The following is a 24,153-nucleotide window of genomic DNA, read 5'->3' as shown; positions in this document are numbered from 1 at the left end:
TGATGATTTAAACAACAACGTTCTTGTATAACATGGTATGTAAGTTTTTCTAAAAATTTGGACCTGAATGAGATATTACTAATCACTCACCCACGGGTTTCCTAAAAAACATTTTTAGTCAATGGTTGCTTTCTTTCCAAAAATTAAAAAGAGGGCTTTTGGTTGTTCCTTGTTTCAGCCATCATCCAAGAGAGTAATTAACTCAGAGAAATTTGAACTTGGATTTCTTAAAGTAATTAGTCAGGTTAATAACCATGTAAGTACACGCTTATTTACTCTTACAATATGTATTTAGCCGCGGGATTGTGTTATGTAGCTTACGATAAAATCATTTAAATCAATTACGTCATCATTTAAATCAAACTCAGTTTTATACAGTTAAAAATAAATTCTTGATGGGGGAAAAAACAGTTGCGACTAATAAGTTGCCGGGAATTTTATTAGTCTGCTCAAGTTTATGTTGTAGATGAAAAATCTTCAAAAATTCTGTTCGCAGACATTTCTGTTCAAAATCAGTGGCGTAGTAAGCTGGGGGTAAGAGGGAACATCTGTACCCAAACTCGGTCTTAAGGGAGGAACTGAACTCATAGAAAATAATCAAAAGCGAATTCCAGAATAAAATGTTTTTCTCTTTTAATTCTTCCCAGTTTCATTTGCTAATTATAGATTCCACATCTTCTACAAATTTTTATCCGATTTACCTATAAATAGAACAGGATGTCTATCACTATTGTAGATTAATCTGAAAGTAGATTTACTTTTTAAATTTTTTTTTTCTCCAACGAATTGATGATATACTGGTTAAAAAAATACATTAGTAACAATTCATTAGTAAATGTTCGATTTTAAACAGAGCCGAATGAACCTTGTTAAGTTACCTTCATGTTCTTTGGGAAAAAAAACATTATTTATATTTGCAAAATCGTATTCAATATGAAGTTCAATCAACGAGCAAAGTTTATACATAATTTAAAACTTAAAATGGTTCCAAAAAGCTCCCTTTAGCATGACATCATATTGCAAGAGAGCGCCAAAATTAAGTATGCTCCCTGGCTCTATAAACCCTAACTATGCTAAAATGCATCTAGTGGAAGGCTGTAGTGATGTAATATTCTATGTTAATCAATGTACACGGAGAAAAAAACTGGTAAAATTACCGTAAGGACATTTAGGGTAATAAAAAGACATAATTCTGGTTAATAAAAACAAGATCTACGGTAATTAAACCCTTCATTTGGTGATTTTTCCGTTTATATGGTAATATTTATGGAATGGTAATTATGGTAATGGTTTACCGGAAATTCTGCTTTTTAAAATTACAGTTCTTATTATTACACATTTACTAAAAAATTAAAAACTGAAAAGTAAATTTAACCGAATAAATGGTTTTTATGACAGGCTTTAAGGTATCATGATGAAATTACCACATTTACCAAAATTTATCACATATTATGAAACCTTATTTTATTATAAACCATATTACTAAAATCTTTACCAAAACGCTTCGAAGTGCAAAAAAATTACCGAGTTTTTTTTTTATCTTTTCATTAACTAGAAACACGGTAAATTTTACCATATTCTTGAAGCCACACTTTTTTTTAAGTATAGAGTTAAGTAAATACTAATTTACCCCATTCTTATCGTTATTAGGAATATTGTTTTTTGTTTCATTTTATTTTTTCGAATGAGACTAAATTACAAATTTCAATTTTCGACGTTTATAAGTATTTTTAAATTAAAAAAAATAATACTTCAAACTTTTTTACACTTTTTTTTAACGAGGCTGTTTTACTACATAACAAACATGTTTTGTCCCCTGATATCCAATAAGAATGTGTTAAGTTTGAGATGAAAGTTTCATATAATTAGCTCTTAGACTTAACGTTTCCTTTATTTTAGAGTATATGCAGACCTGTTCTACATTCATGTTTTAGTTAATTTTCAAAAGAAAAGAAATAGTTTTAAAATAAGAAAGTTCTAAAATTAGATTTCGAATTTTTAAAAAATTAAACATTACATATACTTATTTATTGGCGGGAGATATTTAGACAAAAAAGTTTTAATTTGTCAAATTTAAGTATTATCTTTCACAAAATTAAAACATATCCATATAGTCTTAGGGTTATAAGTTGTTCAATAGCGATATTTTGTAGGTTGTATAAAATTACGCTCTTCTGAATACAATTTTATACACCATATTACCTATTATTCAATTACTTATTGATTATTATTAATTACCTATTATTGTATATTATTCTTTTATTTGTCCATTTTTAATTTTTAATTTTATTTTGCGCTGCCATTTTAAATGTTTGCGTAGCGTTTTGTTACTAATAAGGAAAAGAACTTTTTTTTCTTTCTGTTTTAGTAACTACAGAAACTTACGAAGAAGCTAAAGGAAGAAAAAAGAAAATCCAATCTAAAGAAGCCTGAGCAAACAGCTTTAGGAGTCCCATTTCTATCACATTGTTTTGGAGGGTTTAGACAACAGTGTTGTCATCTTATGCACACAGCATTTTGTGTAACAACATTTTGTTTGCAGCCGCGGCTTTGTCATTCTTTTTAGTTGTTAAAAGTAGACAGTTTGTGCGTGGGTGACTTAAGAGGCGTCAATTTTGACACACGCCCTACCTGGTGGGAGGAACTTTTAACGAAGTTGCAGAGTTTTATTTTTAATTTTCGTTCTACATTTTTTTAAAAAACCAAACGATACTTTGTCAGCTTATCTAAGCCTATTGGAATCTATTGATCGTTTTTAACCTCAAACTCAGACGATCACTGTTTTCGCAGACGATGATTCAAGAAAACGAGATAAATTAAGATAAATGGGACAAAATAGCTTCGAAATGAATTACACAAGCTAAAAGAGGTGGTGTTTAAATAGCCTATTTAGAATCGATCATTAATTACAGTTTCCGATTGAGATGATGTCGTTATAAATAAATCGAATCAAGATAAAAAGAAGAGAAACATTCGAAGTTAAGGAATGAAAAAAAAAATACCACCTTTGATCTGAACTTCAAGATTGATAGCATACGTTCTGCGAAGCGGTTACAGGTGTTAACAAAGACAATCAATTTATCATTGTTTTTAAATGCCCAAGAGCTGCAGAACTAACATGGTATACTCTGTTCTTTTTTATATTTATTTTTTGAGAGCTCTTATTATAATTTTTTTATTTGAATTACAGTCACATAATCAATTGGAACTTTAAAATATAATTGCAAATATTTTCATGACAAATCTAGGATAAAATAAGAACAACGTAGGCTATTGCATGTTGATGCTTCTACCTTAAAATTGTACTGTAGATCAAAATCATGGCTGATTTTTTGGCTGAAATAATATTTGACTTAATTTTTGAATATAATAAATGTTAATAGTTTTCTGTCCAAATTTAGTCTTTCAGTTAATAGTTTTCTGTCCAAATATAGTCTGTCCAAATATAGTCTTCTTCTTCTATTATGAATAATTTCAGCTTAGAGTCCCTGAGAATTGCAGATTCTCCCCCAAAATCATAATATCTTCTTTTTTTTAAAAGATAAATTCTTAACACCTCCTTAAAATTGCTTTCCAATTTATTATTATTTTCCATTTGTATTCTGGTAATTTTGGATTTATGTCCAATGTTTAAGAAAACTAATAACTTCATGTTTATTTTTTTAATTAATATTTTTCTTATCCTCTTTCAATAACTTTTTTTATGCCTTCCTTTTACAAATATTCAGCAATTTTCTGCAGTTGCCCAAATTCTTACAATAATTTGAAGATACATAAATTTTCAGTTTAAAAAATGAAAATTTTTAAAAATTTTTATGCGTGTAAAAGATTTTTAAACATTTTTAATTTTTTAACATTGTCAAATAAAAAAACATTTTTAATATTTTATTCATTTTTACTTCTTTATGTGACCTTTAAGTACTTTTATAAATGAAATGAATGAGCGTAAAAGTCGTTTCTTTGATAACTTTGTTACCTTCAAAGGTGTTGTGTTGGGCAATAAAACAAAAATTCTACATTATAACCACATCACTATCAATATACATCTTAGCTATATTTAAGTTTTTATATAAATAATAAGTTCAACAACCAAGTAATATTATCAAATGCTATTAATTTGATGTTTAATTATCAGCAATAAAAAATGACAGTTTATTCTTGGCGTATGGAGAATGCATTTGAATCTATAATGACCCCCTACCTTCAATAGTTTAAGACCCCTCCAAGCTTAGCAAAGTCTTTAACAAACATATGGAAAATTCAGCACACAAGACAATTATGCTCCCTTGCAGTCGTCTTCGAAATTCTCTTAACTACAAATGAACAAAAAATTTTATAAAATCTCATAAACAAATCTTATCCAGATATTGCAAATAGTTCTTACGAGGTTGGAAAACCTTACAAACACAAACAATTCTTAACAATTATGAAAATTTCTGGAAAATCTACGACTTCTTTTTTGACTTGATTCCTGATTATTCTGTATGGGGGTTTATCTTGAAATTAATTTTGTGATTCTATTGTCATTCATTTTTTCTAACTTGTTTTTTTATTTTGAGTTTCAATATCTGATAAGATGTATTCTGATAATGTGTAATTCTGTAGTATATCTGATATATAAACAGATGTGTATTTAAACCAATCAATTCGTCTGTTAAAGTCTTTTAAGCGACAAAATGTTTTTGTGTATTTTATAAATTGTTCGATATAAAATTAATTTGATGAACAGTTTTTAATCACTTCAATGATATATTTACGTTGATTTTTCTTAGATTAATGTTATCCAAGCAGTTTTATAGGAGATAAAAGGAAATTATAAATTAATACAGAGACAATAAGCCATATTTACATTTTAAAACAGAATTTCGTTTATAATTTGAAAATGGAAAATACACTAACAGTCTTTCCATAACAAAGCATTATTTCCGAGAAAAAAAATCCAAAAGATAATTGTATTTTTTGGCAAAAAATTTTACGAATCATCTTGAAATATCATGTTAAGACAAAAGTTGACACTCCAAACATTTTCGTTCCTAATCCCTTAAAAGAAAAATGAATTTTTACGGCAGATGTGTATTATCTTTGTTTGTGGAAGCATGTAAACATCCGCATTTGTCTGATTCCGCGGTTGTATCCTTTCGTAAACATTAGTATCTCAAGATTAAACACACGTTTCAAGCTTGATATATTTGTCATCTGAAGTCGATATACGTGCGTTTATTTGAACAACTAGTTACTTAAACCTTGATAAATCTCCTTCAGATGGAAATGCTGTTTGTATGCTCGTCATGACGTAAAGCCAAAATCATATGAACATAAAAACTTTTTGAATGAATATCAGACATTTTCTTAGATCATAAATCTGTTTTTTTTTTAGTTATTTCATTATGGCTATTATTATTTCTTATAATAAATTATGATTTTTCTTATGATTAATTTGTGATAATTATGAATATTCAATTTCCTTATGATTGTTTTTTGTTACATTTTCATAATTAATTATATTTTGATTATTTCTTATAATTTATTTATTATGATTATTCCTTATAATTAGGTCATAATGGTTTACGTTTTTTCTAATTAGTTAGTGATAGTTTTGATCTTTTTTCCAAATTAATTATTTTTGGACATTATTTTTTTTTTAGGATTAATTTCATTTTACTTGTTATTACTCGATATACATTGCTTAAATACAGAAAAAATGCTGGGTATCCGTAAGTGACGTTTTTATTAAAAAATATTTTAATTCCTCGTATCTCTTGATATTGAATGATATCATAATTGTACTTGTTATTTCTCGATATACATTGCTTAAATACAGAAAAAATTGCTGGGTATCCGTAAGTGACGTTTTTATTAAAAAATATTTTAATTCCTCGTATCTCTTGATAATGAATGATATCATTGTACTTGTTATTACTCGATATACATTACTTAAATACAGAAAAAAATGCTGGGTATCCGTAAGTGACGTTTTTATTAAAAAATATTTCAATTCCTCGTATCTCTTGATATTGAATGATATCATTGTACTTGTTATTACTCGATATATATTGCTTAAATACAGAAAAAAATGCTGGGTATCCGTAAGTGACGTTTTTATTAAAAAATATTTTAATTCCTCGTATCTTTTGATATTGAATGATATCATTGTACTTGTTATTACTCGATATACATTGCTTAAATACAGAAAAAAATGCTGGGTATTAGTAAGTGACGTTTTTATTAAAAAATATTTTAATTCCTCGTATCTCTTGATATTGAATGATATCATTGTACTTGTTATTTCTCGATATACATTGCTTAAATACAGAAAAAATTGCTGGGTATCCGTAAGTGACGTTTTTATTAAAAAATATTTTAATTCCTCGTATCTCTTGATATTGAATGATATCAGTGTACTTGTTATTACTCGATATATATTGCTTAAATACAGAGAAAAATGCTGGGTATCCGTAAGTGACGTTTTTATTGTAATTTTTTATTAATTCCTCGTATATCTTGATGTCGAATGATATTAATGATATCATTATCGAATGATATCATTAATCGAACCTCTCCATTTTAGGATATCATTGTTGATGACCAATAAATACACTTTTATTTTGTATTTTCTTTTAGTCCTATATTTTTTACATTAAAATTTCCCTCCAATTTATTATCCTGGTCTATTTAGTTTGATGTCTAGTTTCGTACAAATTTAAGTTATTTATTATAACTATGAACTCATTTCATAATTTTCCTTTTATATGTACATAAAACTCAACTTAAAGTCAAGGAGCTTGATTTTATACTATAATTTTACCTACGCAGACTAAAAAATACTGTATTTCTTTGCGAAAAATCAGTTATCATAGTTTTAAATAGTTATCGATATCAAGACGTGATTTTCACAATCACTATCTTTCTTAAAAGATATGAAGTACTTATCTCCTTTAAATAAAAAAAAAATATGAATAGACTATAAGGGTACTTTTTATATTAGAAATTTAGAATTCCCTTGTTAAAATTCAAAATAAACAGAAGTTTATTACCAACACTTTTCCAGGAACGAAAATATATGCATTGTTAGTCGGTAATTTAGAAACAAAATTGTAACTTTGGCAGCTGGATTTTTTTTCTCAATAAGTTTTGTCTTAAATGCATAGCGGTAATAAACTAGCTCTGGTATTAAACACATATTGGGTAGAAATAAAGCATTGGAATCCCAATATTTACCATTTCGATGATAAATATTTGGTAGAATTTTTCTCAAGTAACGCAATTGCTGTTTCTAAGTAGTTCCCATAAGCAAACTCAAAAACCTTAATAACTTTCCATCCTATGAATTAAGTACATAACGCAAATTTTCAGAATTCAGCTTCGCGGATTAATTGTTCATCGCTGATGAAAAAATAAAATGTGATTCTCGGATCATAAAAAGTATAATTCATAGAATTTTAAAATTAAAAAAAAAGATAATTTTATTTAACTTGATTGCAAAAATTTTAAAGTACAATATCGAAGAGACTCTGAATACAATCGTGGAGCAGTACCCACGAGTATTACTTTCGTTTACCACTTTTTGTATAATTTAAATCCTTAAACTAATATATATTACCATCAAGTTGAATTAAAAAATTTTCATCCTAAAATAAGTATACTTCTTTTGCGAAAGTTTTCTCTAAATTTTTATTTCTCGGAAGACTCTCTTCAATAATAGATTAAAAATCTCCTCATTTAATCTCCAAAAACGCATTGTGAACTACGGCTTTCATGGATTTACTTTTTAAATATATGGTCAAAACTACCGGAAAATGGTAAAATTTATCGTGTTCCTGCCTCTATGGGAACAATAAAAAGCTCGGTTATTTTTACCGAGCTCTTTAGCAATCATTTTGATAAAATCAACCATTAAATATAGAGTTATAACGTATGATGAAATTTAGTAACTGTGACGAAATTTGATACTTTTATCATGATACCCATGAGCATGGCATAAAAATCATTTATTCGGTTAAATTTACTTTTCAGTTTTGTATTTTATACTAAATGTTTGGTATTAAGAACTATAATTTTTAAAACCAGAATTTCTGTGAGTCCCTTATCACGTGAATAATACCATAAATTTTAGTTTCATTACAGAAAGTGTTTTTTTTTTAATTTTTATTTTATTTTTTAAACCAGAAACGTCATTATACAGTACGTAAATTTTACCAGAATCGTTTTCTCTGCGTAATAACATCTATGTATAAAAACGACGATTTCTACTTACTTTTTTGTTATTTGTAAGAAAAAAATATATTCTGAACTAAATTGTTATTTAAATGAAACTTTAACAATAATCGTACGATCGTTATAAATTTATTCATTATTATCTTCAATGAATTACTCTTTTCAGTACAAATCCAGATCTGTATTTGGTCCTAACTGATCTAAATAGTTAATCGGTTCCTTTTCTGATTCAGCCATTTTTCCCTCCGTTCCTTTCAGAATTCCCGCACTAGACTAATGAATCCAAGATCTCACATCTTTATCTTCTTTTTCTCCGATTTGATGCAGAGAGGAAATGTTACAAGCGAGATGAAAAGGAGGAAATCGAGGATGATTAAGAATATGATGCGTATGAAATCTTGATAGATGAGGGGAAAGAACCCGGTTCTCGAACAATCTGGTAGGGATCTATCAGATTCTTTAAGAGGATTTAACCTGTTTCTGGAGATCTTGAATCAAAACAGAGTGTCTTGGATTGTGTTATCTATAAAGGGACATTATGAGATCTGCTTTTTTGTTGATTTAATATGAAGTTTTTCTTTCAAAAATTATGGTATCCGACTAGTTTCGACCAGTAAAAAATATTAATATAAAAGTGTAAAAAAACTAATTTATTTATCTTATAATGTGTAAAAACTTACTGGCAATAAAAATTATTATTGTACATATTTTTGTTTTTTAGGTAAAAAGGCATTTTTTTGCATCTATGCTAAACACTGTTAAAAAATTTCTATCCCCAAAAACAAAAAATCCCTTGAGAATTTTATTTAGAAGGTTATCAACTATGTTTTGAACTATTATCTTAAAAGCAAGAGCATATAGTTAGGGATAAATGTAGTTAAAAAAATTAAGTTTTAAAAATTTTCACACTGGTCTTTGTGAAAAAACATTCGCAAAAAATAAAATTCTACTTTTTTCTCTCGGCTTGTAGTTCAAAACATGTGTGCTATAATCATAAATACTCACGAAAAATTCGTAGACAATTATTATAAAAACATCTTGAGATATCGTGTTCAAGATGATGTGAAATTGGACTGCTGTAGTATTATAACTGCGGAAATATTTTTTGATATCGCAGAAAGTTTTCTCAAAAAATTGGTAATAAAAAATTCCGATTGGCAAAAATTACAACAAACTAAAATTTTATTGTATTTTATATTTCGAAATGAACAAGCAACTTCAGCATTTGAAAAATATTTAATATAAGCAATTAATTGTAATTGATGTATTGCAGTGCATTTAGTTTATTAAAATTTTGTAATTTATCAAATGAAAGTTTTTTTTATGAGTTGTTTAGCTCAAAAACATTATGTTGACATGTTACGCATTGCAAATAGTATTTTAGTTTTCCAAAGCTTACTCAAGAAGTTAGTTTGATAGAAAACACCATCTAAAGTTTTCAATGTAAGAGGTTTAAAATGGAAAAAATTGAGTTTTTTTAAATTTATTTATGAAGTATATAATATAGGCTTATGTAGGAAGCAGCATATCGGGGGATGCGTGTAAGAACTTTATTGTCACATATGCGCCCTTTTTTGATGAAATTTGAAATCATCGTTTCGCATGAACGTAGCTGTTTTTTTCTGATATGACTCTAAATTTCGTCTTTCTTAGCGTAGATGATATTGGGTTTTGTTTATTAAACTACATCTTATACAATTCCCATCCCCCCCCCCCGAAAAAAAATTCCAACAGTGTTAAATTTCATGACCTGGAAGGGTGATTCCAGTAACCAAAACTAAAAATTACACAACTAAGAAGTGATAAATCTGAACTATCAGCTATTTCTCATTGTTTTTCTTTTTTGTTGGCAGTATATTATAATACAAATGACGCAAAAAAAAACAGTCATACGTGTACTTGAATACGTCCATAGTATCTGCAGTAGGCTGATTTTATTATAAAATGTGAGAGCTTTGTTAAGAATATATTAAAAAATTAATTTAATCGTCCATTTTCTGATAGGAGATCTGGTAAAATTTTCATAAAAATTAATCGCGTTGATGATAATCTGATAGGATATATGACGATGTTTTAATAAAGTTAATCTGAATGACGATATTCTGATAGGAGTTCAAACGATATTTTTATGAAAGTCATTTAGACTGACATTATTCTGATTGGATATCTGACGATATTTTCATCTGTCTGACGATATTTTGATTGATCTGATGATATTTTCATCTGACTGACGATATTATAATAGATCTATCGAGATTTTCATACAAGTCATACAATTTTCATACAATTTTTTAAATCAAAGTTCAAATTCTAAAACAAATGGTAACATTGGCGTGGAATTGATGTTTATATAACAGAATATTATTAAGTTAATTATTTTTACTAATAAGGAGTTTGAATAAAGAATTAATAATATTTTTACTGATGGTATTCTGATTGGATATCTGATGATATTTTCATCTGACTGACGATATTTTGATTGATCTGACGATATTTCATCTGACTGAGGATATTATAATAGATTTGTCGATATAAGTTAATTTGATTGCCGGTATTCTGATTGGATGTCTGGCGATATTTTTATCTGACGGACGATATTTTGATTGATCTCACGATATCTCATCTGACTAAGGATATTATAATAGATCTGCCGATATAAGTTAATTTGACTGCCGGTATTCTGATTGGACGTCTGGCGATATTTTTATCTGACTGACGATATTCTGATTGATTTGACGATATTGAGAAAGATCTGGCGATACTTTTTTTTTTTATAAAATTTAAAAGATAAAATAAGTAGTAACATTGGTGTAGATTAATGCCTATATAACACAATATTATTAAATTCCGTCAAAATCATAAATAATATTGAATCTAACCACATTATCCCTTAATAATGTGCGATTAAAGAGTTAATATTTTATCATCTTTTTCAACCCTTAAGTAGAGAATAAAGCTCTTAATGTTTCCAAGTGATTTTCATTCATTCCTAAGGGGGAGTTTTTTTTTTCAAAACCACTTAAGAAATGAGATAAGAATTTAGAGAGGGAATTTTTCAAATCTATTTCAGGCTCAAAGACGTTAAATTCACACTAAAAATGTAAATACTTTTCGTACTTGACTAGTTCTGCGTGGTCATAAATCCCTTTTCATTCCGGAAAGTTAGAATATTTGCATAAAAAGGCTTTTTCAACCATTTTAGAAATGGCCTTCACGTACGCCTGTCGCCGTAAATGAAGAGATTTTGACGTTGAAGCAGAAAATATGCTTTTTTTCCGGACCGAAAAAGCTTTCCGGGCTTATTTATACGAAATTCGAAACTTACTTACGTTTCTCTTTATCTTCTTCCCACAATTCATATTTTATAAATGTTATATTCTTTTGTGGATAAGTTGAATGGAAGGAGAATAAATGGTGTGCAAAAATTATGTGCATTTGCACGAAACCAGAGTCCCCGGTGTTTGCGTCAAGCGTATGTCACAGATTTTTTTTGTTTTTTGTTTTTTTTTTTTTAAATTTTTTTTTTTTGCAGTTTTGAATACATTTCCTAATGTTTAAAACAATTTATAAAAATGGCCTCAATTTATTACGTCAAAATATATAATATTTTTAAAATATTCTGAGAGAATACAGCAAGCGGAAAAAAAGGAGAAGCCAATACATTGTAAAAAATAGACAGGAAAAACGAGAATTTACGTTTTTTTGTTCAAACGTATTTAACTGATTTTTTTGTTAAACTGTAAAAACCCCTGATCACGTCTCGGTAAAAGATGCCGGTACTCACTGTCCCTTTTTACCACATTTACCATTTTACCATTTTTATTTTATCCATTTTTACCAGAACATATCTTGCAACCAAAAAATCTTATATACCGTGATTTTTACAGTAATATTTGTTTAGTTAAAATGATTCAGAGATTTTACTGTAATTAATACTGTAAAAATTACGGTATAATATTTTACGAGGAAAAGGGATTTCACGTGAAATGGAATTTAAGAATGATGCACACAAAATACCTGCACTTTTTATCGTAATTTGATATTTTACATCACAACAGGTTTAAGGAAAATACAAGTTTTTTCATTTGCATTTCTCTAAAGAGTCTTTTTGTGAAATATTACAAATCCTTGGTAGTTACTTCATAGGGAAGTAACCGATATTCGTATAGTGGGCATAATCTTCGCCCACTGTGACTTCGCTCTGTAAAAAATTCCGGATCAAAATGCGATAATCAGTACCGATAGAAATACCATAAAAATCCATTTTTACCAGAACATCTTAAGGAGTAAAAAACTTGACATACCGTAATTTTTACAGTAATTCCCAAATTACTCTAACGAAACAAATATTACTGTGAAAATTATGGTATAATATTTTGCAGAAAAATGGATTTTACGGTGAAATGGATTTTCCTGTTGATGCACCTAAAGTGCCGATATATGTTTTTAGCTTTTTTTAACTATTTTATATCGTAATTTGATCCGAAATGTTTTACAGTGTAACAAAGTTACGGGAAGTACAGCTTTTTTACTTCGAATTTCTCTAACGAGACTTTATTTTAGATATTCAAAATCCTTATTGTTTACTTCCTAGGAAAGTAGGTCCGGCAGTTGACCGATCGTAAAGACACGGTTCCCAGTAGAACACCGAAGTCAAGCATCATTGACTGCAGTCAGTAAGCGGATGGGTGACCACTTTGATCTGCTTGCATAGGGACGGAGGGTGCACTGTGTAGGTTCTCGTTAAACTGTTCTACCGTGAAAATCTCGACTTTGCGCGAAGGTAGTCGGGCTACAAAAGCAGGGAAGTCATCCCCTCTGTAGAGGATCGAAATTGCGATGACATGTCTTCGGATCATCCTCAGGGATCTTTTCTAGACATCGCCAACAGCCCATTGAACAGCTCTAGTATGACGTAATTAAAGTATTTACCTATCATAAGGAAGTAGCCGATATTTAGATTTTAAGGTTAAAAGTAAAGGCACTCAGCGGCTGGTACTTTTTACCTTAAAATCAATTATTTTTACGAAGCATGTTACGGAGCAAAAAATCTGATTTACCATAATTTTTACAGTAATTATTACAGTGACATGACTGAATCTCACCCATTAAATAAATATTACTGTAAAAAATACGCTATAATATTTTACGAGAAAAATGGATTTTACGGTAAAATGGATTTTATAGATAATGCACACAAAGTGCCAGTACTTTATGTCGTAATTTGATCCGAAATATTTAACAGTGTAACCGAGTTACGAAAAATATAGTTTTTTTCCATTACATTTCTCTAAGGAAACGTTATTTTACACATTTCAAATCCTTGTTATATATTTCATTTAAAAGTCGCCGATATTCGAGTAGTCTGAACCAGCCGGGACATCGGTTGATGTTCGATTGCCCACGTTAAAAGCTGGGAAAATTTTTTACTAGTACATTTTTTTCGTCGTAGGAGATTTTTTTAAACAGATCTTAGATATTTTCGAATCGATGCAAGATATCTTATCTGCAAGATACTGTCTTTCCTTAGTGTGTTTCTAAACAGTTCATTGGAGGGGAGTGCTTCTAGCCGCGTACGACGACATATCTGCACAAGGGTTCTTATGCAATTTTAATCTTGATGGTGTACCTTATTTTCCCTAAAAGTTGGTCGGACCTTTTATACGAGTCCCTGTTGAATATAATGTTTTTAAGCATTTAGACAAAAAAAGATTAAAAATGTCATTTCGAAAAAACTCCGTTGTTATAAGAGCAAAACCATTTTCACGCTGAAAACCCCACACCCGAATTAGGCAAGATCAATGATTTGCATAAATGCGACAAAAAATTTGTTCCCGAGTATAATGAATCGAGCCACAGTCTTCATCATTCGAAACAATGATGCCTTTTAATTGGCAATTTTTTTATTTTCACATAAAATAGAAAAAGGTGCTTTTTTTAAATTATTTTTTTTTAACAGTTCACAAAACTATAAGGGAAAAGAAAAGTAATTTCGACTTCATTATTTCTGTAATATCAGCTATAAATTTTATTTTCTTCTGAATACGACGGTAATAATAATCATTATTTTTAAGTTGGAAAAAAAAAGTTTGTTCAGGTAAATGACCATTGTAAAAGAATGCAAAATTTTGAAACTACTTCGTTTCAGATATGAGAAATGATATTTTTGATCAATATCAAGGATTAAAAAAAAATATTCTACTATTAAGATAATTATTGTTTTGAGAAAGCCGTGATGTTGTTATAGAACGGAATAATTTTTCATAAAAGTATATGTTTCCTTATGATCAATTTCCAGTTAATATATCCATAAATAAAATGATTTGCAGACTTACTTAAAATTAAAGATACTCAACTTTATATTTTAAGCTTTCAAGCAATCGAGTAGCAATCAAAACTAAAAACGTATTATGAAAGGATTATAAATAAATATTAAGGTAAACGTTTTTAAATTAGGGGGAGAAATAAATATTTTAAGAGTAATAATAATATCTTTATAATTTGTATTAATATTTTGTTGATGACAGTCAGAAATTATGGACCATTTGAGAAAATTGAATTATATTATGTGATTTACCTGATATTTATCAGTACAATCAGGAAGCACTGACCAATCATATTTTCACCAGATATTTACGTACTTGGACACCAAGAAGGCAAAAAGTCCAAGCATTCAAGGACTTATTTTCCAAGCATGCAAAGACTTATTTTAAAGATCAAGCGTTCAAAGACAATGACTATTTTTTAATACCTATGTTATTTCAATTTCAAACCTTCCAATAGTTTTAATATTTTTTTCATGTTCCAAAAAAAATGTTCGATTTTTCGTGGATCCCTGGGAAATGTTTTGCGGAACGCAATTGCGAACCACCCATTTAATGCAACTGCTATTTAAAAGGAATAAAAAATAAAAAAAATAAAAAACCTTTTTGAAACGCTGTTTGGTGTAAAAAAATAATTTTAACGATCAAAACTAATTACGTCAATACAAACTGTTTAATTTTGAATGCAAGAAAAATGTAATTTTAAAGTTATGAATCTGTTTAAGATTCTCATACAAGGTGCTCCCAAAAATTATGCCTTTCTTAAATTACCACTTTTCAGACCAGTCGCAGTTATTAAATACACAGAAAAAAAATTATAAATATCAGGTTTAATTCTCAACATTATTAAACAACAATTAGTGCTTATTATCTGATAAGAAATAATTATTTCAGGAGGAGTTTATGTTTTTAAAATCAAAATATCTATGAACACTAACTTTAAACTCGAACAGAAAATTTCGTTCCAATACTTTATAATTATCCAAAATAGTTTACATTAAAATATTTTTCATTAAAAATAAACGATTTAGGCCACAATTTAATTACAGACACACTCAATAATCTCGATGATTGTTTATAAGGACATCCTTGTTTATTAAAGTTCTTCAAAGAAATGATATGGTGAAACTTATATTTAATATGTTTTTAATGTATTCAATTACGTGATATAAATCGTTTCGATATAATTTATATAAACGAAAAAAATCTGATGAAAATGATTATAATTGTCATGAACTCCGTACGCAGATAAATCATTGGAACGATAAATCACGTGGAATAATCAAATTTTTCCAGATGAAAATGCAAATTTCTTTGGTTGCTCTCCACATAAAATGAATGAAGATTTAATTATTTGATATTTTTTAAGTATATAGATTAGTATTTTCTGTATAATATATTTCATGGAATATATATATTTTTTGTTGATTTTAAATTTTGCTTGTTATGCGATATAGATTAAATGTTAATTCAACTTATGAATTAACATTTAATCTATTTCGAATATTGAAAATCACTCAGTTCACTCAGAAAAGTTATAATAAAAAAAACAACATATATACTGATTTTAAAACATTATATATCAGTTACCAGTAATATCATAGAATGACAAAAATTTACTCGAGAACGCATACTGCCAATCACTTAAACACTACGCACATGCGCAGTGTGTGAGAAAAAAAACAATAAATATAATTATTCCATTATCGTCGTTAACAAGACATTTAAGGAAGAAATAAAAAGGAGAAGAAATTTAAATATGTGAAAATAATCATCGAAATTTACAAGTGCGGTAACAAACTGTGACAATATTTTCAGCAGATTTCAAATATGCAATTTTTTTTCATTGAATAAAGAAATAGAAATTTATATTAGGCAAATAAAAGAAAGAGGAATTAAATAGAAGATAAAGCAAAAACTTACGAAGCAACGTATGCCAATAAGTGAGTCAAGCCGTTTTTAATTACTTTTTTTTTCACTTTAATTTTAATTTTATAGCGGTCAATAACACTTCTCTGAGTACTATCATTACCTCGGCCAATTGAATGACTCTAAACAGCCAGAAATAATCAATAGAAAAGTGTAGATATCCGCCAAGATAAAGCGAGAAATTGATAACTAGCCAAACACTTTTAGAGTTCCGAATGGAATGTACTGCCACTCCCACCATATTCTCCAGATCTGGTACCTTTTAATAAGTTCTTGATCCAATATTTGCAAATATTTTTAAATACCAAAACATTTAATTCAAATACGAACTTTCAAAATGAGTTAATCACTTTTTTGTCGGCAAATATCTTTTTATGAGTATGGTATCTCGCAACTGCCATAAAGAAGGCTAAAAGTTTTGAGGTCAAAACGGTTAACATATTATTTAATAGAATATTTTATCTACAATAAGAAAAAATTGATTTTCGTTTGAAATTAAAAATGAGCTTTTTTTTTTTTCTCAAAAACAAACTTCTTCTTGGGATGGAATTAAAATTTTATTATTATTTTCAAAATAAAATGTGTTTTTGAAAACATATCTCAGAGGAAATTTGTTTCTCAATATAAAATTTGATTTTTGATACCATTTTACAGTAACTTTGCAATATTATTAATATTTTATGTTTATATTTGTGAAATAAAGAAATTAAAGGAAAGCGGGGCTTTAAACTTTCTACTATTACAATTAAAAACAAACCTCCGTCTCCCTGAAAAAAATTGATATCTGATACAAAACTATGATGCATATGCTTGCAAAAATACTTTTTCTACACTGATAAAATAAACCAAAGAAAAGCAAAAATTTATTTCTGTTCTGAAGGTGGATCCAAAAAATATTAAAATTCTTACTAATAACAGTTATTGCTTTTTATCAAATCCGAGCAACCATAAGTTTTTACAAATGTTTATCATGGCAAGGATATTGTGAAAAGTTGATTTAAAAATAATTATAACGAATCAGACGTTTTTGTTTCTGCCTTGGAACAATTTTTCCAAGAAAAGAAAAGAAAAAATAGTAAACTGGGAATCAACTCCAACGGAGCGTATCAAAATTTTTAGACAAAGATGCTACGTTTGACTCTCTTTTTCACACGAGAAAAATAATTTAAGTTTTCAATTTTTATTTTCCTTCTTTTGGATCTTATTTTCCATTAGGATTACATTATCCAGTGATGCATAATAAAATTGAAAGTCTTAAAATGCTGAGAATGATAAATTTGTTTTCAGCGGTCATCTCTTGGGGAAATCTAAATAAACACAGAGCATGACATAATATAACATTTTAAACCTTCTCATGCAGAAATGTCATTGTTTCTAAAGTTTAGTTGCAACAAGAAAGCAGTTTTTTTTGTACTTAATGGCGTATTTAAATGCACTTTCTTTTTCTGCAAATGGCACTTATACGCAATCACTCTTCTGTGAAATGTATGGTTTTAATATAGGGCTGATATTATGAAAACTGGATGGATTTGCTTTCTGTCAAATTGCTGTATTTTTTTTATTCAAAATTTTATTTTGAAGAAAAAAGTGTCCAGGTGTTTAGAAATAAGTTTCTTTATTTATTATATCGTTTATATTGCAGCTAAAGTGTAGAAATCAGCTATTCTACAGATTATATAGATAATAAGCAGATAAGCAGATGATAAGCAGATAAGCAGATATAATGTATCATCTTAATGATACATTAAAATGCCTAAAAATTGAGGAATTTCTCAAACTGCATACACTCTAAGAAATTACAGATCAAAATACGGTAAAATTTCATGGAACAAGAAATTTGATACACCGTAACTTTCATAGTAATATTTACCATGGAATTGTAACTGAATTATTGTAATTGATTAATACTACTTTAAAAATTAAGGTATAAAATTTTACTGTTATAATGGAGTTTACGGTAAAATGGATTTTACTGACCGTGCATTCAAGGTGCCAACCCTTATTACCGCAAAATTCATTTTTCTGAAAAATCTGAAAATCTTATCTTTTATGGTAATATTTACTGTAAAATAACTGAATCATTGTAATTAAATACATGCTACTGTAAAAATTACGGCATAAAATTTTACGGTAAAAATGGACTTTACGGTTAAGTGGATTTTACGTCTGCTGCATTCAGGGTGCCAGTGATTTTCACCGAAATTTGATTAGGGATTTTATACAGTGTAGGTAACTTGCAGGCTGCTTAGATATATGACCATAACCTACTAACCATTCGTTTTAGTGAAGATAAGATCTTTGCTGGAGCAAAAACGTTTTGTATTTTTAAATTAACACATTATTTATTGTTCACTTTCGAAAAACTCACGTTATTACAATCAAACAATCAACGAATTACTAAACAAAATCAATCCTCAATAACTTTGAAAACTACTTTACCAAGAATCAAAGGGTGTTAAATATTCAACCAGTTACAACCAGGAAAAATCAATGTAATGTCATTTATTACTTATTTTTCGATATATTGAGAATCAAGTCAAAACAATCATCAAATTAGTTTATAGAATTATGGAAATTAAATTTTGAACTTGTATGATACATAATCCGTTAATGTGCAAATAATCTAGGTAAAATCATTTTGTTTTTGATTTCTCACTTTAATTAGGTAATGTGCCGATTAACTTCTTCAGTTGCAACTATATTGAGTTAGATGTTCAAATGTAATCCCGTAAAGATTTGATTTTTATACGATTAATTAATATTCAAAATTCGCGTAATTGTCTGTAATGAAGTATAAGACTGTTACTTAGTTTCAAAACAAATATTCGATAGACGTGAATAAGAATTTCGTTTACGTCACGTCAGATATGATCAATATTTGTACACCATTTTATTGGAAGAAATATATATTTTTTACCTTTCGCTTTTTGTTTGTTTCGCCTTTTATGATGGGAAACTTTTTAAGCAAGAATGTTTTTTATTCGTATTAATTTTAAGTATATTGTAAACTGGTAAATTTTTTCCCCGCCCTCAAAATATTCCATATGAAATTCCCCAAAACATCTAATTTACAATAAATTAAAAACGTAATCTCTACCTAAAAATTTCAACTCACTTTCGGAAAACATATACGTGATGTTTCGTAATCACGACCCCTTAATAGGAATGTTTATAGAATCAGTGTCAAAAAATTATGATACACTAAGAAGAGAGCAGGCTCAGGATATTGAGCGCTGGCCTTCCAAAAAGGTAAACCGGGTTCGAATCCTAGCGATGGCTGATTGATTCGAATTCCACACGCGGCTCGCACCGACCATAGTGCTGAATTAAAATATCCCCAGTGGTAGACGGATCATGGGTTAGAGTCCCCTCGCCGTCAGGTTGAACAAGGGAGGTTTTTATGGTTTTCCTCTCCATGTAACGCAAATGGGTGTTGAATCCATTAAAAAGTCCAGAATCCAATGAAAGCAAATTTCTTCCAATTCCAGGATTTCCCTTGTCTTTTCGATTAGGCTCAAAAGTACAAGGCTACGGAGTTGAACATTGGGAGTCGCAAACCCTAAATTGGGTCGGCTGTTCAACGATGGTTCTAAAATAAAATGCACAAGGGGGGCACCGTGGAAGCTCAGGGGAAAGAGCACTCGCCTTCCAATGTGGTAAATCAGGTTCGAATCCCAGCGATGGCTAGTGAATATGAATTCCGCGATCGTCACAAATGTTAGTAAAACATTTGTTGGTTTTATGGGGGAGATTTGATTCGTGGTGAATCATTATTGAGTAAAGCAGACAAAAAATATTAAATCCTGTTTGGTTGCCGGAGAAAATGGACTGGGGGTGAAAGGTGAGAATCAGAAGGACCTTTAAATTTCACCCAGAAAACAAGCTATTTTTGTTTTGTTTTTTTCAATCCTACTTTCGATATAATATTTCGAAATATTCTGATAAAGTTCTTGTTTTGTTCTCACTTATCTTATTGTGCGATCACTAGCGTGTTGTAAATTGGCAAGGATTATAAAACCGCTATGATTATGATAGATAATTTTGTACAGATGATCAAATCCCCTAACATGACGGTCCCTTATATAATTTTGTACAGATGGTCAAATACAGATCTTATCTGGCAAGAAGCCATCACAAGACAAAAAACTAAAAAATAATAATCGAATATTTTTGAAACAACTTGTGCACCTAAAATAATGATTTCATTACGTAGTTGATAATATTTTTTTTTAATAATCACGTATTTTAAGCAAGCTTTTAAAATAAAGTTTTGAGTTTTGTTAATTTTAATCAATTGCTTTAGTTTTAATTTTTCATTCTTAATTTTTGATAAAACTAAAATATGTTTTAAATCCGATGTCGAACTTTAAGAATTACACAAGAACTAGATATTGCAGAAAATACACGGAGAAAACAATTATGGTAAAATTATAGTATTTAACGGTAATGACATAACTGAAAAAAAAAATTCTGATTAATAAAAGCAAAATATACAGCTCTCAAAATTATAGTTCGTATTATCACACATTTAGTAGAAAATACAAATAGGAAAATAAATTTACAGAATAATTGGTCTTTATGCTATGATGTTTGGTAGCCTGAAAAATTACAAAACTTTACCTCTTTTCACCAAATTTTATCACAGAATATTAAACCATAGTTTATTGTTAATTTTAACGAGATCATTACCGAAGAGCTTCGCTAAAAGTTACCAAGCATTTTGGGGTTTCCATTGAGCTAGAAACACGGTAAATTTTACCCTATTCTGGTAGTTTTGACCCTACTTTTTTGCCAGTATAAGCTTAAATTGATTTTCGTTGAAAAGTTCTTACACAGTAACTTCTTAAAAATGTATTGCCTCATTTGAAACCCCCCTCCCCTTACGATTTGCGATAGCGGAATTTTGTTTGTGAAATTGGTTTTTTATAAATACGTCGGAAAATTGAGACTACCAAATTAAGTTCCACATTTTTTAAACTAATTACTTTCGCTTCTAAAGGAGGAAAAAATGAAAAAAGTATAAATTTACTTCCTTTAAACCATTGGGGTGTTGTTCCCAAATTGACAGGGTGATAAATGTCTTCTAAAATATCATTAAACGGCCATGTTTACACCCCCTTTACAGTTTTTCCGCCTCCACTAAAAATCCCCGTTAACATATTCCTCTGACACAGCACAAGAGTCAAAATAGTTTCCGTAATAACCGAAGAAGAGAGGCCAAATCAGGGTACTTAATGAGCTTAATAACATCTACAAAGTGCAGTAATAGTCTCTTTAAAGAGATAAAGCGCCTTAAGAAGAACAGAGAGGCAGATCTTAATCTAAGTCATTTTTTTTTGTATCTTCTTTGTTTCATTTGGTTTATCATTTTTTTCCCACCCATGGAAAATGAAGGAATAAGCTATTATGAAGAAGTATCTCCTTTAAAATTAACTTAACCCCCTTCTTGAAATGTATGTCATGTTTTGAGAATTAAAAGATTATTTCTCTCATTTTTGTTTCAATGCTCGGTTTTTTTATTGGAAAGATAAAGGTCGTTGATTTATAATATTAATATATAGTGCACATATTTTCTGTGGTCAGTAAAAACGGGGTTATTTTATTCCGTTGTAAATGTGTATCTAACTAAATTGTAAAAGACTTGGGTGCATAGTTGCCACCATTTTCGGTGTTCAGGTAAACTAAATACAGTGAAACCTCTCGGGAGCCATCACTCTCTGTTCCACATAAAAATGGTCGTTAATGGAGGTTGGTCGTTCTTAGGGGTTACCTCCATGAGAGTTGATACTTGACGGGCTTGGCTTACTCGAAATAGAATGGAAAAAACAGTTGCTAACGTGAACAAATGTCAATGTTTAACTACCAATCAGGATCGAGATATGATCACGACGTCACTTACAGATATCCCATTGCCAAATTTATTAAAAACGTAATTGTTTTTAAAACGAAGTGTTTCTGCAATGCGAAACCATTAAAATGATTCTAATTGGCATGGAAACATGTATAATCAGTGAACAAACAAATAAAAAATAAATAAATAAAGCTATAACAGTGAAAAAGTAAATGTTGTTGACGTATGCCAAGCAGAGGGTGCGATCGTTCTTGTTTTCCAGTGGCGCCATCTATGGCCAAGAATTCGACTTCTGCCACACCTCACGTCACGCCAGTTTAAAGGGCGGACCCATTCATACATCCATTCATTCATTCACGGATCATAATTCTCACCTGAATCAGAGAACGATCTATCTCCAATCCAGTACCCCCAGAGGTATTGATTTGTTATGGGAACATGGAGGACTTTTGAGACTCGACTGATTTAAAGTGCAACAGTCACTTTACTACACGGGAAGTCTTCGGCTGTCGGAGTTCGAACCCTCGAACTCTCGGACATGGGCCCAGCGCCCTACCGACCAGGCTATCCCGTCCCCGAAAAAGTAAATAAAAAATTTGATTAAATATACTGTAAAAAGTTTTAGTCTACCTCAACGCCAAAATGGTGGCCACTATAGATCAAAATTATTTACGGTGCAATGAAAACTAGAAAATGATTTTGAAAAATGGCATTTATTGAATAGTTTACTCTAATTTGTTTCTTTACTGTATTATTTCCTTTTTGAATGAAATGAAACTCAACTCAGATTTAGTATTAAAAATTATTTTCCAGCCATACAAAAGAAGTTACATAACATATTAAGTACCAGTTCAGAAAGTTTGAAGTATAAATATGGTTCACTGATTTTTCCTATACATAAACAAATAAGGCGATACCCAAAATCCGATGTTAATAAATAAACTAATGTAACTAAAGAGTTAAGCGCGGTATTATTTGGCACTCACCATGATATCGTTGTCGATAATCATTGTGATTATTGCTGACGATATTGAAATCGGTTTTATAGTTGCAAATAGCAATCGCAATACTTTAGTTGTCGATAAATATTGAGCAACTAGGTACCATAATACTTTTCTTCATTTTATATTTCTACTCGAGTAGCGCATTTAATTGACATTTCAATGGAATTTAAGGTTACCGATTCTACAGGTGCTTGTGCTTCTTTTTTTAAATATAATCTTTCTCTTTTGCCTATCTGTATGCAACAATTCATTCTGCATTTCTGTAAGTTGACACTTCAGAATTTAAGGTAACCGATTTTATAGACGCTTCTGCTTCAAACATGGAACGATACAATGCAATTCATGAACCATTCCTTGATTTCGGGAATAGTTAATTATAGATCTAAACTTCTTATCTTCTAACAAAAAACTTTACGAGAGGGATTCACTATTTTATTATTTTTCTTAACCTAATCCAGGGGTTGCCAAACTTTTTTGATCATCGACCCCTACATAATTTTTCGAAATCTCCATCGACCCCCATAAAAGTAATTTTCTGTTAATTAAAATAAAACTCTATTAGATACTGTGTTTGTACATTTATTTTATGATTTTGAATATTTATTAAAGTAATAGTACATAGTGTAACAATAGTTTTATGAAAAATATATTAACGTTGAAATATATTTATGAAATATAAAATATACCTTAATATTTATGAAATAATAAGTAATTATAAGTAAGTAGAAATAATAAGTAAAGTAACTACGGATTTATTGCTTCTTAATCAATGACATGGGTGTGCCTGGTGTTTTTTTTTTTTTTTTTTTTTTTTTTTGCAAGGTTCGTTATA

General features: G+C 29.2%; 1 long non-coding RNA gene across 1 annotated transcript in view; it reads left to right on the top strand.

Moving 5' to 3' along the window:
- Window positions 1-24,153, top strand: part of LOC122269254 (uncharacterized) — a 100,128-nt gene that overhangs the window by 31,775 nt on the left and 44,200 nt on the right. Inside the window, exon 2 of the long non-coding RNA XR_006225085.3 lies at window positions 2,369-3,121. This is a non-coding gene — a long non-coding RNA (uncharacterized LOC122269254). The remainder of the gene's footprint in view (window positions 1-2,368; window positions 3,122-24,153) is intronic.

The sequence above is a fragment of the Parasteatoda tepidariorum genome, chromosome 7, assembly GCF_982258835.1.
Source record: "Parasteatoda tepidariorum strain Cologne lab strain chromosome 7, Ptep-v5.0, whole genome shotgun sequence".
NCBI lineage: Eukaryota > Metazoa > Arthropoda > Arachnida > Araneae > Theridiidae > Parasteatoda > Parasteatoda tepidariorum.
Note: the sequence above shows the minus strand (reverse complement) of the source record. Positions and strands in the feature narration are given on the sequence as shown.